The 18,000-nt window shown below is 37.5% G+C and overlaps 2 pseudogenes; one reads left to right on the forward strand and one right to left on the reverse strand.

Moving 5' to 3' along the window:
• The first annotated feature begins 2,247 nt into the window (after positions 1 to 2,247).
• On the forward strand, positions 2,248 to 15,270 carry LOC100659577 (myotubularin-related protein 10-like; annotated as a pseudogene).
• Positions 14,933 to 16,406, reverse strand: LOC100672759 (olfactory receptor 6F1-like; annotated as a pseudogene).
• Between the last annotated feature and the right edge of the window lie 1,594 nt (positions 16,407 to 18,000).

Raw genomic sequence — 18,000 nt, forward strand, 5'->3', positions numbered from 1 at the left:
ATATTATTTTGTTCTCTTTACTTCTGCCCTCTCGTTATTTCTTTATGATTCTTTGTTTTGCTTTTGTACTTACGCATGTTCTTTTGTAGTATTAGAACACTTTTTTGGCTGATATTTCACACGCACCATCCAACCCTCAGTAGAAGATCCGTGAGCTCTGATATTTTAAAATATCTTTGTGAATCAATTATTTCTACGCTTCTACTCTAAGGTGTTTCAGTGGTCCTGGTCAAGCTTTTATGGTAATTTTTGGCTTGAAATCATGTTCCATTCAGGCTATGTAATTTCAAGCAACTATATACTGCAGATGACATTTTTAACCCAAATAGCTCAGACCTTTATTCAGGTAGTCCATTCCAAATCTCCTATCTCCCTGAGAATCCAGCACTTATCTGGTGACTCCATATGTTCATTACACCTCCAATTCACAGCTCCTTGAAACTATCACTATTACTAAACATGTCTTGGCTGCTGAGGCATCAGTCTGAGCTTTACAGCTCAGACCTTACGCTGACAATAGCCGTATGGTACAATACTTTAAAAAAAAAAAAAATACCTGTTTCCAACGAGTTGATTCCAACTCATAGCAACTCTATAGGACCGAGAAGAACTGCACCATGAGGCTTCCAAGGAGTGGCTGGTGAATTCGAACTGCCAGCCTTTTAGTGAGCAGCCAAACACTAAACCACCGTGCCTCCAGTGCCCCATTATGGTACAATAGGACCTACATAATAAACCCAGGAAGCCAAATCACTACTTCTGTAGCAATCACCTCAGAATGTTTTGGGCTTGGCCAGTGACCACCAACTTTTTAAACTTTTTATTCAGAGCTTGCATAGCAAGGGAGTCAGCAACCATCACTGTGTTTGACAAAGACTTAATGTAGGCAGTGGAGCTGGGAAGCTTTTTAGTAGAATAAAGGGAAAGCTTCAGGTATGTCCTGATTGGAAGATATTGGCATGGAGACTCTGGAAGGAGGTAACTCGAAGCAGGCCATCTTATATGACTAGTTTGGAGAACATATTTGATTTTGTTCTGGTTGGTCCTGAGTTGAAAGTGGGGGTAAAACTGGCAGTTACTGACCAAATTCTGACCATTTAGGTCTCATTATTTCAGGGATTGTAAGACAGAGGTCTATTGTCATATATGATCTAGACATTATCCATTTGTATATTCAGTTGTAAGATACGAGTTGCAATATAAGTGCATATGTGCATATTAGATATTTATTTAAAAAAATAAACCTCTCTTGAGAAGTAAAAACCCCTAAAGTAAAAAAGTTGGAAATATGAATAGATTAATACTACCAAATAATGTTTGTAGAAGAATATTTAAAAAAAATTTTTTAATGCCAAAATTATCTTTCAATAAGTTAATATGTTCTGAAATAGGTTACCCAAACATGAAGTTGTGTACATAAATATAATTCTGTTAGAAAGAAATTTTGCAAAAAGGGTTAGGGATTCAAAAATCCTTTAACAGTGCCTTTCTGTTTCCACTTCCAGCAGTTTACCACCAGAAGATAATAACATATTTTATCTCCAAAATTTTTCTTTCTTTCTTATCAGCTAAAAATACGAATAGGAGAAAAAGAAGAAAAGGAAGATCAGGAAGAAGAAAAAAAAAAAACAAGAGTATGAAGCAGAATAGGAGACAGAAGAGGAGAAAGCAGAAAAGGAGGAAGAGGAAGAAGAGGCGCAGAAAGATGAGGAAGAAGAGGATGGCATGGCATGTGAATGATTTTTAGCAAAATTTTACCTGCATGTGATATTAACGACATTGTTCAATAATTTTCATATTTGGTTGAGTCACTTTTCTTTGGAATAGGCATAAATATGGATCTCTTCCAGAGGGTTGGCTAGATAGCTGTCTTCCAAATTTCTTTGCATAGATGAGTGAGAGCTTCCAGTGCTGCATCCATTATTAAATTGATTTAATACTAGCAATTTATTTTTGTAGATGAATATATGAAAAAAATTAATGCTGAAATTATCTTTCAATAGATTAAAATGTTGTGAAACAGACTACCCAGACAGGAAGTTCTGTACATGGATATAATTCTTTTAAGAAACAAATTTGGCAAAATGGCTTAGTGACTCAACAATTCTTTAGCATTTACTTTCTGTCCACTTCCAGCAATTTACCAGCAGAAGATAATTCTGAGTAATAATATATTTTATCACCAAAATTGCTCTTTCTTTCATACGTTATCAGTTTAAAAGAAGAGGAGGAGAAGGAGAAAGGGGAACAAGTGGAACAGGAGGAAGCAGAAGAGGAGAAAGCTGAAAAGGAAATAGAAAAAAGGATGAAGGGGAAGAAAAGTTGAAAGAGGAGGAAGGGAAGGAGAAGAGGAGAAGGGAGAGGAAGAGAAAGAAGAGAAGGAGGAATTAGAAGAAGAAGAGGAGGAGGAAGAAAAGAAAAGAAAGAAGAGGAGAAGCAGAAAAAGAAGGAGGAGGAGAAAAAGAAGAAGAGAAGAAGAAGGAAAAGAGAAGAACAAGAAGAAAAGGGGAAGAAGAAAATGAAAAATGAAATCAAGTTGGCATCTTCATCGGCCTGGCTTGCTGTAAGTCCAGGACTGTGACCAGGTGGGGCAACAAGGTGGAAGCACCATGTTCTCCTTTCAGTCACACAGACCCATCTTCACGTCCTGTCTCCTGGTACTACCCAGACTGTTGATAAGATTAATTTGGAACCAAAGATTTAAAAAATTGAAGGTAGTGTCTTGCCAGAAGAAGTTGTCATAAATAAAGTCAATTTTGTGAGAAAATTCATTGAAACAGTTACATGTCAGTATAATTTGTGGGAAAAATCTGATATGCAGTAATTTCAAAATGTCCTTTATTAGGGATGATCCAGTGCCATTACAGGAATTCCATTATAAAAAAACTTCTTCTTGGTAAACATGTCCCTTTAACATGCATTGAGTAAATTGTCACAGTAAATGACGACAGAGGATCCATAAAGTCCACGTCCCAACAACAAATTGAAATTTAACCCAGCAGAGGTATTGTAATGATTTCAGAAATGTCAGATTTGCTTTGACGAATCAGGCCCTAAAAGCACCAGAAAGTTATGCCTTGCAATACCTCATTATTCTCAGTCTACAGACCTCTAGTTACTCTTTGCATTTGATCTTGTCGAGAAATAAAATCAGCTACCAATATAAATGGAATATCCTCAGGAGTTAGAGGAGGGAGCGGTGGTAGAGTGGGTGGTGGCAGTAGCCAAAGATCTCCACTATTAAAAGACTACTCAAATTGGCACAGAAAAAACAAGAGGACAGATGCTTCCTGGTGGAAAGTTTATTCCATTAACAAGGATTACGTGATACCCACTTGCCTTCCAGAATATTTTGTACTGCCAAGTCCTTTAGCAGACCAATTTGTAAACATTTTTTCCCATTCTTTTTTTGGAAAAAGGATGGAACTGTGGTATTGGAGACATGCCACTGTCAGTGCTGTTGTGAGAATGGCCCTGATATAAGATGTATTGCAACAGATGAAAAATGACCAAAGAATTTGTAACGCAATAAAACTAAAAGTCATTCATTGAGAACTGATGTTTACAAATCAGAGTTGGATATACCGCCCCACCCTGTTCTGGTACTCCAGTCAGAAAGAATTGTTGAAGACTTGTTGGCAGAATATTTCCCCGATATTGTGAAAGAAGAGAAGATATCTATCCAAGAAGCTCACTGAACTCCACACAAGGTAGATCCCAAAAGAAAGTCACCGAGACAAATTATAATCAAAATTGCCAAAACTGAAGATCAAGAGAGAATTTTAAGAGCCTCTAGGGATAAATGAAAAGTCATCTACAAAGGAGAGTCAATAAGACTAAACTCGGACTACTCAGCAGAAACTATGCAGGCAAGAAGGCAATGGGATGAAATATATGAAGCCTTGAAGGAAAAAAATTGCCAGCCAAAAAATATATATCCAGCAAAACTGTCTCTAAAATATGATGGATAAATTAGGGCATTTCCAGATAAACAGAAATTTAGGGAATTTGCAAAACCAAAATTACAAGAAATACTAAAAGGAGCCTACAGTCAGAAAATCAATATCAGAAAACAATCAACAGCTAGAACACAGGACAGAAAAACCAGATACCAACCCAAATAGGGAAGTCACAAATAAATCAAAGCTAAAACACTGAAAATGGGGAAACAGAGATGTCAATATGTAAAAGATGACAACATTAAAACAAAAAAGAGGGACTAAAAAATATAGTCATAAATCTTCCATTTGGAGAGGAAGTCAAAATGATATAAAGAAATAAAAGGTTGGCTTAAACTTAGAAAAATAGAGGCAAATATTAAGGTAACTGCAAAGGAAACAAACAATCCTACACATGAAAACAATAATAAAACCATAAAAACTCAGCAAACAAAAAATCAACAACAATGAAATGGATGAAAAGAAAATACCTAAAGAAAAACTGCTCAGCACAGAAAGTTAAGCAGAACAAAAAACTGTTAATGACACACAAAAAGTATATCAAAATGACAACACTAAACTCATCCCTATCAATAATTAGGTTGAATGTAAATGGACTAAATGCACCAATAAAGAGACAGACAGTAGAAAAATACATTAAAAAAAAAACTGTCTACATACTGCCTACAAGAGACACATCTTAGACTTAAAAACAAAAACAAAGTAAAACTCAAAGGATAAAAATATATATATCAAGCAAACAACAATCAAAAATGAGCAGAAGTGGCAATATTAATCTTTGACAAAATGTTAATCTTTTGACAAAATAGACTTTACAGCAAAATCGACCACAAAGGATAAGGAAGGACATTATATAATGATTAAAGGGCTAATACACCAGGAGGTTATAGCCAAAAAAAAAGATTTATGCACCCAATGACAAGGTACTAAAATACATAAAATGAACTCCAACAGAACTAAAAAGAGAAACAGACAGCTCCACAATAATAGTAGGAGACCTCAACACACCACTTTTGGTGAAGGAGAGAACATCCGGGAAGAAGCTCAATAAACCTACAGAAAATCTAAATGCCACAATCAACCAACTTGTTCTCATAGACACATACAGGACAATCCACCCAAGGGCAGCCAAGTATACGTTCTTTTCCAACACACATGACAAAGTCCAACACCTATTCATGATAAAAACTCTCAGCAAAATAGGAACAGAAGGGAAATTCCTCAACATAACAGGAGGCATTTATACAAAGCCAACAGCCAACATCATCCTAAATGAGGAGAGTCCGAAAGCATTCCCCTTGAGAATGGGAACCAGACAAGGATGCCCTTTAACACCACTCTTTTTCAGCATTGTGCTTGATGTCCTAGCCAAAGCAATCAGGCCTGAAAAAAGAAATAAATGGAATCCATATTGTTAAGGAAGAAGTAAAAGTATCTCTATTTGCAGATGATGATCTTATCCACAGAAAACAACAAAGAATCCACAAGAAAACTACTGGAACCAATAGAAGATTTCAGCAAATTATCAGGATACAAGATAAACATACAAAAATCAGTTGGATTCCTCTGCACCAACAAAGAGAAGGTCAAAGAGGACATCACCAAATCAATACCATTTACAATAGCTCCCAAGAAGATAAAACACTTAGGGATAAATCTAACCAAAGACTTAAAAGACCTATAAAAAGAAAACTACAAGACACTACTGCAAGAAACCAAAAGAAGGCCAAGATGGCAGAGTAGTCAGGTGCTCCTGGTGATCCCTCTTACAATAAAGCCCCCCCAAAACAAGTGAAGCGATTAGATATGTGACAAGTTAGGAGCTCTGAACATCAAATGCACAGTTAGGAAATTGGGCTGGGCACCAGGAGGAGGAGAGATGGTTCAGAAGCAGTGAGGAGTTGCCGTACCTGACTTGGCAAAAAGCAGCGCCCCTCAGGCACAAGCCCCTGGTATGACCAAGGCGGAGCTGGTGGCATTCAGGACATGGGATCTTCAGGGAGAGACAGCAAGCCACACAGTATACTCTGATTCCAAATCAAAGAACAGCGCTATTGGCAAAAGATAAGTAAGTGCATCTAATTTACTGTGTCCCCAGACCCCAAGCCACCTTCAGTGGCTGTCAATTTCCCTGGGCCTGAGATAGGTCCTGCTGCATGTCCTGAGCTATTCTTCTGGCCTTGGAGAAGGAATAAACTAACAATTGGGAGAAAAGATAATCTGCCGACTCACCTAAGCTGGGAACTCAGGGCAGAAGCAGCCCCTCTCCAGGCACAAACGATCCATGGACACTGAATACCTTTCACCCCTGCACAGACCTTTGTGGGCCCATTTCAGGAGCTTGAGCCCTTATTGGCAGTCTGCAACGGTGTATGTGCCTGACATCTGACTTCGACTATTTCAGCTCTGCAGTGGAAAGGCAGGTTTTTTGACATTTGACACTGCTTAGTAAAAGTAAAAAAAAAAAAAATTTTTTTTTTACTTTTACTGCCTATTAAACAGGGTCCTCACCTACGGACTTATGGGTCTGAGGACTGGTAGCTCCACACACGCCACCTAGACACCTGCAACAGGGGTCCAAGGATAAATGGTGCCTCCCAGTCCTTAAACCAAAAGCATTGAGTCCCCAAGGTTCAGCTGTAGAACGCACCCACCTGAGCACTCTAGGGATTAGGGACAATTGCTCCTCAAAGATACTCATGGAATGGTTACCAGCCCCTTGCCTTTCTCAGAGCATGACCCCCTGATGCAACCAGATACCTGTGCCTACACCACTCACTCCTGCCCTTCTAAGACTGTAGGACAGAGCCTGTACCACACACTTGGTAACTGACTACCTGGACAGCTGAGCTGAATCCATACAAGAAAAGTGAGTGGACTCCTAGGCTTATATACCTGGTAACAGCTCTAGCCATCTGGTCACAGGATGTTAGCGTGTCAGTGGTGAAAATAATCAAGGTATCTCTCTCAAGCAGCCTATTTGGGCATACCAAAGAAAACAAAGCAAGAAGCTAGGGTACAGTAAGCAAACATAAAATAAATTAATACAATAACTTATAGATGGCTCGGAGACAGCAGTCAATATCAAATCACATAAAGAAGCAGATCATGATCATCGCTTCAACAACCTCTCAAAGCAAATAATCAAGGAATCTTCCACCAGAGGCAGAATACAAAAGATTAATTTACACAACTGTTCAAGAGATCAGGAAGGAGATCAGACAAAACAGAACAAGCCAAGAAACACACAGATAAAGCAGTGGAGGACATTAAGAAGGTTATTCAAGAGCATAATGACAAATTTAATAGGTTGCAAGAATCCATAGAGAGACAGCAATCAGAAATTCAGAAGATGAAGGATAAAATTTCAGAGCAGGTCAGTAGAAAGTCAGAGGAGCAGAATTGAGGAAAAAAAAGTCAGAATTAAATTAGTGAGATGGAAGATAAAACACTTGGCACCAATACATTCGAAGAAAAATCAGATAAAAGAGTTTTAAAAAATGAAGAAACCCTAAGAATCATCCGGGACTCTATCAAGAAGAATAACCTACCAGTGAATGGAGTACCAAAACAGAGAGGGAAAACACAAAATACAGAGAGAATTGTAAAGATTAATTGGCAGAAAACTTACCTGATATAGTGAAAGATAAGAAGATATCTATCCAAGATGCTCGTCAAACCACACACAAGGAAGATCCCAAAAGAAAATCACCAAGACATTATAATCAAACTTGCCAAAACCAAAGACTGAGAGAGAATTTTAAGTACAGCTAGGGATAAACAAGAAGTCACCTACAAAGGAGAGTCAATAAGATCAGACTACTCAGCAGAAGCCATACAGGCAAGAGGGCAATGGAATGAGATACATAAAGACTTAAAGGAAAAAAATTACCACCCAAGAGTCGTATATCAAGCAAAACTGTCTCTCAAATATGAAGGCAGAATTAAGACATTTCCAGATAAACAGAAGCTTAGGGAATTTGCAAAAACCAAAACAAAACTACAAGAAATACCAAAGGGAGTTCTCTGGTTAGAATGTCATCAACATCAGATATCAACCCAAGACTAGAACACAAGACAGAGCAACCAGATATTAGCCCAGATAGGGAAATCACAAAAATAAATCAAGATTAAAAAAATGCTCAAAACAGGGCAACAGTGATGTCATTATGTAAAAGATGACATTACGTTAATAAAGAGGAACTAAAAATTTTAGTCATAGATCTTTCATATGGAGAGGAAGTCAAAGCAACACAAAGAAATAAAAGTTTGGTTTAAACTTAGGAAGTAGGGGTAAATATTAAGGTAACCACAAAGGAGAGTAACAATCCTACATATCAAAATTAAAAAAAGAAAAATATAAATACTGAGCAAAAACAAAATCAATAACGAAAAATAGGAAAAGACGATGTATAAAGAAAAGCCACTCAGCACAAAAAATTAAGTAAAAAAAAACACACAAAAAAGGACATCAAATAACAGCACTAAAGTCATAAAAAATCATACCGATCCGTAATTATACCGAATCTCAATAGACTAACTGCACCAGTAAAGAGACAGAGAGTGGCAGAATGGAAAAATAACATGATCTGTCTATATGCTGCCTGCAAGGGACACACCTTAGACTTAAAGACACAAAAAAACTAAAACTCAAAGGATGGAAAAAAAATATACCAAGCAAATAAAGAGCGAACAAGAGCAGGAATGCCAATACTAGTTTCTGACAAAACAAACTTTAGAGTAAAATCCACCACAAAGGGTAAGGAGGGACACTATATAACGATTAAAGGGACAATATATAAGGAAGATATAGCCATATTAAATATTTACACACCCAACGACAGGGCTTCAAGATACACAAAACAAACTTTAACGGCATTGAAAAGAGAGATAAACAGCTCTACAATAATAGAAGGAGATTTCAACACACCACTTTCTGTGAAGGACAGAATATCCAGAAAAAATCTCAATAAAGACATGGAAAATCTAAATGCCACAATCAAACAACATGACCTCATAGACATATACAAGACACTACACCCAACAGCAGCCAAGTATACTTTCTTTCCCAACACACATGGAACATTCTATAGAACAGACCACATATTAGGTCATAAAGCAAGCCTTAAGAGAAACCAAAACATCAAAATTTACAAAGCATCTTCTCTGACCATAAAGCCATAAAAGTAGAAATGAATAACAGGAAACGAAGGGAAAAGAAATCAAATACTTGGAAACTGCACAACACCTTACTCAAAAACAACTGGTTATAGAAGAAATTAGGGACAGAATACAGACATTCATAGAATCTAATAAGAATGAAAACACTTCCTATCAGAACCTTTGGGACACAGTGAAAACAGTGCTCAGAGGCCAATTTATAATAATAAATGCACACATGCAAAAGAAGAAAGAGTCAAAATCAAAGAATAATCCCTACAACTTGAACAAACAGAAAGAGAACAACAAAAGGAACCCTCATGCACCAGTAGAAAACAAATAATAAAAATTAGTGCAGAATTATACGAAATAGAGAACAGAAAAACAATTGAAAGAGTTAACAAGACCAAAAGCTAGTTCTTCAAAAAACAACAAAATCGGTAAACCATTGGCCAAATTGACAAAAGAGAAACAGGAGAAGAAGCAAATAACCTGAATAAGAAATAAGATAGGCAATATCACAACAGACCCAACTGAAATTAAAAGAATCATATCAGATTACTATGAAAAATTGTACTCTAACAAATTTGAAAACCTAGAAGAAATGGAAAAATTTCTAGAAACACACTACCTACCTAAACTAAGACAAACAGAGGTAGAACAACTAAATAAACCCATAACAAAAGAACAGATTAAAAAGGTAATTTAAAAACTCCCAACAAAAAAAAGCCCTGGCCCTAATGGCTTCACTGGAGAATTCTGCCAAAGATTTAGAGAAGAGTTAACACCATTGCTACTAAAGGTATTTCAGAACATAGTAAAGGATAGAATACTCCCAAGCTCATTCTATGAGGCCAGCATATCCTGATACCAAAACCAGGTAAAGACACCACAAAAAAAGACAACTACAGACCTATACCCCTCATGAACTTAGACGCAAAAATCCTCAACAAAATTCTAGCCAATAGAATTCAACAACGTATCAAAAAAAAAATTCACCAAACAAGTGGGATTCATACCAGGAACACAGGGATGGTTCAACATTAGAAAAACAATTAATGTAATCCATCATATAAATAAAACAAAAGACAAGAACCACATGATCCTATCAATTGATGCAGAAAAGCAATTTCACAAAGCTCAACACTCATTCATGAATAGAAGGAAAATTCCTCAACATAATAAAGGGCATTTATACGAAGACAACAGCCAACATCACCCTGAATGGAGAGTCTGGAAGCATTCACCTTGAGAATGGGAACCAAACATGAATGCCCTTTATCACCACTCCTATTCTACATTGTCCTGGAGGTCCTAGCCAGAGAAATTAGGCTAGAAAAAGAAATAAAGGGCATCCAAATTAGTGAGGAAGAAGTAAAAGTATCTCTATTTGCAGATGATATGATCTTATGCACAGAAAACCCTAAAGAATTCTCAAGAAAACTACTGAAACTAATAGAAGAGTTCAGAAGAATATCAGGATACAAGATAAACATACAAAAATCAGTTGGATTCCTCTACACAAACAAAGAGAAGATCAAGGAGGAAACAACCAAATCAATACCATTTACAATAGCCCCCAAGAAGATAAAATACTTATGAATAAATCTAACCAGAGAAGTAAAAGACCTCTAAAAGAAAACTACAAGACAATATTGCAAGAAACCAAAAAAGACCTGCATAAGTGGAAATACATACCTTGCTCATGGATAGGAAGACTCTACATTGTAAAAATGTCTATTCCACCCAAAGTAATCCATAGATGCAATGCAATTCCTACCCAAATTTCAATGACATTTTTTAATGAGATGGAAAAACAAATCGCCAACTTCGTATGAAAGGGAAAGAAGCCCCAGATAAGTAAAGCATTACTGAAAAAGAAGAACAAAGTGGGAGGCCTCACACTACTTGATTTTAGCACCTATTATACCACCACAGTAGTCAAAACAGCCTGGTACTGGTACGACAACAGATACATAGACCAATGGAACAGAATTGAGAATCCAGACACAAATCCATCCACATATAAGCAGCTGATATTTGACAGAGGCCCAAAGTCAGTAAAATAGGGAAAAGACAGTCTCTTTAACAAATGGTGCTATCACAACTGTATATCCATCTGCAAGAAAATGAAACAAGACCCACACCTCACAGCATGCACACAAACTAACTTAAAATGGATCAAGGACCTAAATGTAAAATCTAAAACGATAAAGATCATGGAAGAAAAAATAGCGACAATGCTAGGAGCCTTAATACACGGCATAAACATAACAATGCCCAAACACCAGAAGAGAAAGTAGATAACTGGGAGCTCCTAAAAATCAAACACGTATGCTCTTCAAAAGAGTAAAAAGACAACCTACAGACTGGGAAAAATTTTTTTGGCTATGACATATTCCAACAGGGTCTATTCTCTAAAATCTACAAGATACTGTGAAATCTCAACAACAAAAAGAAAATCCAACTGAAAAATGGGCAAAAGAATAAACAGGTACTTCACCAAAGAAGATATTTAGGCAGCTAACAGATACATGAGCAAATGCTCAGGATCATTAGCTATTAGAGAAACGGAGATCAAAAGTACAATGAGATACCATCTCATTCCAACAAGGCTGGCATTAATCCAAAAAACACAAAATAATCTTGGAGAGGTTGTGGAGAGACTGGAACACTTATACACTGCTGGTGGGAATGTAAAATGGTACAACCACTTTAGAAATCGATTTTGTGCTTCCTTAAAAAGCTAGAAATAGATGTACCATACATGGCAGCAATCCTGCTCCTTGGAATGTATCCTAGAGAAATAAGAGCCATCACAAAAATAGATATATGCACACCCATATTCATTGCATCACTGTTCACAATAGCAAAAAGATGGAAACAACTTAGGTGCCATCGATGGACTAATGGATAAACAAATTATGCAATGATAAAGAGCAAAGATGAATCTGAGAAATATAACATGGAGGAATCTGGAAGGCATTGTGCTGAGTGATATTAGTCAGTCACAACAGGACAAATATTGTATGAGATCACTACTACGAGAATTCAAGAAAAGGTTTAGACACTGAAGAAAATATTCTTTGATGGTTATGAGGGTGGGAACGGAAGGAGGGAAAGGGGTATTCACTAATCAGATAGTATACAAGAATTATCTTAGGTGAAGGGAAGGTCAACACACTATACAGGGAATGTCAGCACCACTGGACTAAACCAAAAGCTAAGAAGCTTCCTGAATACAAACACTTCGAGGGACAGAGTAGCAGGGGCAGGGGTCTGGGGACCATGGTTTCAGGGGACATCTAGGTCAACTGGCATAACAAAGTTGATTAAGAAAATGTCCTGCATTCCACTTTGGTGAGTGCCTTCTGGGGTCTTAAAAGCTATCGAGCAGCCATCTGAGATGCATCAATTGGTTCCAATCCACCTGGAGCAAAGGAGAATGAAGAACACCAAAGACACAAGGAAATTATGAGCCCAAGAGACCAAAAGGGCCACGTAATCCAGGGATTCCATCAGCCTGAGACCAGAAGAACTAGATGGTGTCAATGACCACTTTGACAAGGAACACAACAGAAAGTCCCTGATGGAGCAGGAGAAAAGTAGGGTGCACAACTCAAATTCCAGTAAAAAGACCACACTTAATGGTCGAGCTGAGACTTGGGGTACCCCAGAAGACACGGCCCCCAGGCTCTCTGTTAACCCAGAACTAAATTCATTCCTGAAGCCAACTCTTAAGACAAAGATTAGACAGGACTAGAAGACATAAAATGATACCCATAAAGAGTGTGCTTCTTAGTTCAAGTAGATGCATGAGACTAAATGGGCATCTCCTGTCCAGAGGCAAGATGAGAAGGCAGAAAGGGACAGGAGCTGGCTGAAAGGACACAGGAAATCCAGGATGGAAAATGGTAGTGTGCTTTCACATTATAGAGAGAGCAACTAGGGTCACATGACAATGTGTGCATAAATTTCTGTATGAGAAACTAACTTGAGCTGTAAACTTTCACTTAGAGCACAATAAAAAAAAAAAAGAAAACATAAAGGATGCTCTTACCCATGACACTATAGATCATATTGTTAAATGTTAAAAATCTATGCATTGTAACAAATAATATTTTGGCTATGCTATAAACTAACTTTACTAGTAGCTAGGTGACTGTTGTTGTTGTTGTTAGGTGCCGTTGAGTTGATTCCGACTCCTAGCAATCCTAAAGGACACAGTAGAACTGCCCCATAGGGTTTCTGAGAAGTGACTGGTGGATTTGAACTGTCAACCTTTTGGTTCACCGCTCAGCTCTTAACTGCTACACCACCAGGGCTCCAGCTAGGTGACTAGGCCCACTGAAACCAGAAGTCTGATTTCATTATTCATTAACTTTCATTTGAATTTATTCTTTTTAAACAATCAAAATTAACAAGTACATGCTATTTTCAAGATCAGTAAACGTATATTTTTTCAGGATTAACACATCCTGTCTTTGAATGAACATATCTTGTTTTCAAGACTGATGAACATATTCTGTTCACAAGATTGATGAACACACCCTGTCTCAAAACTTCAGTAGTCTTCTAAGACTTAATGATCTACAGATTGTCTTGTAACTCTTTAGGAAAGTTATGTAAATATCAACCAATCAGAAATTTTGTTCAAAAGTTCATGATATTTTTGTATATAAGCTCTTTAAGAATCATAACTAATTGGAGCACTCATTTACTGGTTAAATGACATGCTGCCCAACTTTAAAATTGTCTATTAAATCTGCATAATAATCTATTAATGGTGTTTTGAGTTCTTTATTTTTGACGGTGTGCAAGCTGGAAAGCAAACACAGTGTATTCTTACAAAAGGAGGAGGAAAGAGACTTGAGCTATTTTGTAGCTTCTCTTATTCAAATGCTGCTGCATCCTTAAGCCAAAAAAAAAAAAAAAAAAACTCATTGCTGTTACGTTGATGTCCACTGCTAGTGACCTCATAGGCCAGTGCAGAACTGCCCCATAGGGTTTTCAAGGCTGTAATCTTTATGGAAGCAAACTGCCACATCTTTCTCCCTCAAAGGAGCTGGTAAGTTCGAACAGCCAACTTTTAGGTTAGTAGCTGAGCACTTTAACCACTGAGCCTCCAGGGCTCCTCGCTGCATCTCTACTTTAGGACAATTACTGGATTCCAAGTCTGGTACAGAAGGAGTAGGTCATGGCAGGGGATCAGTTCCTAAATGGGCACAACCACTTACAGAGATTGAAGGAAGAATCTTCCTTATTTTTGCTCTTTTTTTGTCTCATGACAGCTGTTAGAACACTATCCAGCAGCTTTTGAATTTTCTGAACGTTATTTGGCTGTTCTGTACAGCAGTACCTGGATCATACCATTTGGTGCTTTCCTGTTCAACTGTACTTGCCAGTGGGTGAAGCGAAGTAAGGTAATCAGTGCAGAGGTGCAGCTACTTTTTTTTTTTCTAATAATTCCAGTGCACTAAACTGCATATTGGATATATAAAATTTAAATCTGTCTTAGCAATCGTTTTAAGCTGAAATTTCTGTATGAGTTTTAAAATGTATAAAAACCTAGGAACTTGTTTTATTTTTATGAATGAGCACTTTATGTATATTGTTCTGATGTATATTGTTCATAATAAATCTGTTTAAAGACATAAAATATTTTACCCACCTTAAAAAAGAAAACTAAATCATATGTACACCAATTAAGCCTATCAATTCACATTATATCACGTACTTGTAAAATTACATTTAGGCAGTACACATAAACATAGGAAGAAAACACCTGGACATAAACATAGACAAGAAAACTTTTCCTATCTCATATCCCATATTGATTTATATCATTATTCTCAACATTGTTCACTTTTGTGTTAAAAAGGGGAAAAAAGAGGGCAAGAATTTAGAGTCCATTTAGTAAAATATACTTCTCACAGCATACGTCCTCCTAATTTTATCAGTGGAACTCAAGGGCAAATTAAATTCAATATACAAAATTTTGCTTAAAAAACAAAGTTTGCCGACATCAAAAACTCCCATTTCTACTTTATATTAGCCGGTAGAGCAAATATACTCAGTTTTTTGTTTGTTTTGAAATGTCTTTCAGTTTTGTTTTTGTTTTTCCCCTTCCTGCACATAGGGTCCCCCATGAGTTGTAATCAACTCTATGACAGTAAATTTGGTATCATGGAAGGCTTACTTTGTCATCTCATATTCTTACCCGGAGCCTCTGTATATATATATGGACACAATTTACAGGAGATTTGTTATGTTAGAAACAGTTTATTTTCCCTTCCATTTCTTTAGCAGTGTTTATCTTCTCTGTTTTTTTTTTTTATGGAGCATATAGATGAAGGGGTTTAGAACTGGGGTCACCACCACGTTCAGGAAAGTGACAGCCTTGGTCAGATCAAGAGCATTCTTGATTGAGGTTTCGACATGAAAGAAGATGGTGGATCCGTACTTGATGAGCACTATGGTTAGATGAGAGGAGCATGTGGAGAACGCTTTGTTCTGGCCGCTGGCTGAGGGGATCCTGAGGATGGTGCTAATGATGAAGACGTAGGAGGCCAGAGTGATGAAGCAGGAACTTAGAATGACCACAAAAGCTATCACAAAGGCCAAGGGCTCCACTGCCTGTATGCTGGTACAGGCCAGGTCAATTCAGGGGGCAATGTCACAGAAGTGATTGATGGCATGTGAGCCACAGAAAGAGAGGCCAGTGATGAGGGCTGTGGGCACTGCAATGACCAGGAATCCACAGACCCAGGAACCCAGGGCCAGCTGCACCATGGTGATGGCACCATAGTGTAGAGGATGGCAGATGGCAAGATAACGGTCATAAGCCATGGCTGCCAGGAGGAAGTATTCCATGCAGCCTAACAAGAAAACAAGGTACATCTGCAAAAGGCAGCCAGTGAATGATATGGTCTGTTTTCTCTCCAGGAGGATGGCCAGGGCCTCAGGGACTGCAGCTGTGGTATACCAAATCTCCAAAGAGAGGTTACTCAGAAAGAAGTACAGGGGGGTGTGGGGCTGGTGGGAGGTACTTACCAACATCAAGACAACAACGTAACAACTGACTGTGAGGAGGTACGTCTCCAGAAAAAGCTTGAAGAGAGATAGCTGACGGGCCTGAGAGCCTGAAAAGCCCAACAGGAGAAATTCCTGGGAGATAGTTTCATTGCCTGTGCCCATTGTGCTACTGAAATAAAGCAGGAAACAGAGACCAAAGACTGAAAGACTTTGAAAGAAATTACACGCTCCTAGAAAAATAAAAGTAAATGGATTATTGAAAGAGTATCAACTGAATGTAGCCATTTGGATGAGGTCTAACATTTGTGAATGCCTCATTTGTACCTGGTATTTTTTTTTTATAGTACATGGTTAATCAGATAATTTAATGCAACAGTGAGTCATTTGTTATTACTAGTTTATGAAACTAATGTGTAAATAATTCTATCTATTTTTGCAAAGATTGAAAATTTAAGACACAAGAATCAAATCCGCCCCTCTGCTTCCATCAGCCTGTTCTAGGCATTACCATGCATTCCTTTTAGCCATAGATTACATCTAAACCCACAAGGCCTGACCCTTTTTCAATCTGGGCTCACTATTTTCTAAGTCGACTCTTTCTGCCTGGTCCTTGAATAAATCATGTAATTTTGTCTTTGTTCAAAAATCTGCCTCCAAAACATAGGTTCCTGTCACCTGCATATTTGACAGTAATAGCTTCCCGATTGCTCTTCTGATTTAAAGACTTTATACTCAAAAGTACCCAAGGGTCCATCAACAAATGGATGGATAAATAAAATGTGGTACGTACACATGGAATATTATTCAGCCATAAAGAGAAAATGGAGTTCAGATTCCTGCTAAGACATGGGTGAATCTTGAAAATATTACAGTGAGTAAAATAAGTTGCACAAAAGAACAGATATTGTAAGGTCCTACTTATATGAAATATTCAAAATAGGCAAATGCATTAGTGAGGAGATACTGCTTAAGGGGTACTGAGTTTCTATTAAAGGTGGAAAATATTTGGAAATGGATAGTTGTGATAGTTTCACCACATGACCAGTAATTGATGTCATTGAACTGTACATGAGAAATGTTGAAATGACAGAAGTTGTAACATACATTTCATCACAATATTTTAAGCAGTCTTCAGAAATAAACTATAAGAATTTTTTTAAAAGTTCAAAATGATTTTCCCCTTTTCACAATTTGACTACAGATCTTGATTGCTTCATTTTTAAACTCATTAATGCGATTTTCAAAGTTCTCCAGTACATGAACACATTGTTCACACCAAGAAATATTTCCATATTGAGCAATGCATTTAAGGCATTGCTTCCACTTTGGTGACTTCACTCTCGGCCTTCCTTTATTCTTTCTTTTCCTCCCCACAAATCATACTCTTACACTAAACACCTGTCCTGTACTCCATCAATCTCCGTTTTTACTACAGGTATTCCACATCAGTGAGTGTATATAGACTACAAAATGTGTCTGTAAAGTAAATAGGCCTATACATTGGCCATACCTCATTTATGGAGAAAAGAGTTTTAAGATCATCTAGAACTGAGCTTCTCAAGCACTATTCAGCATGTCGATCACCTGGGGTTGTTCTCAAAATGCAGATTCCAATTCAGTCGTCTGGGGTGGGGCCTGTGAGTCTGCATTTCATATAAGCTTCCAGAAGATGTCTCTGGTCAGAGATCACACTCTCAGCAGCAATGATTTAGTATTCTTCTAATTTTTAAACAAAGAATCTGCAGATCAGATAAATGGCATTAGTTTTCCAAGATGTGCTTGTTTAACCCATTGCTGTCTATTCTGACTCATAGCGACCCTATAGGACAGAGTAGAACTTGGGTTT

This window comes from Loxodonta africana, chromosome 2 (assembly GCF_030014295.1).
Source record: "Loxodonta africana isolate mLoxAfr1 chromosome 2, mLoxAfr1.hap2, whole genome shotgun sequence".
Taxonomy (NCBI): Eukaryota; Metazoa; Chordata; class Mammalia; order Proboscidea; family Elephantidae; genus Loxodonta; species Loxodonta africana.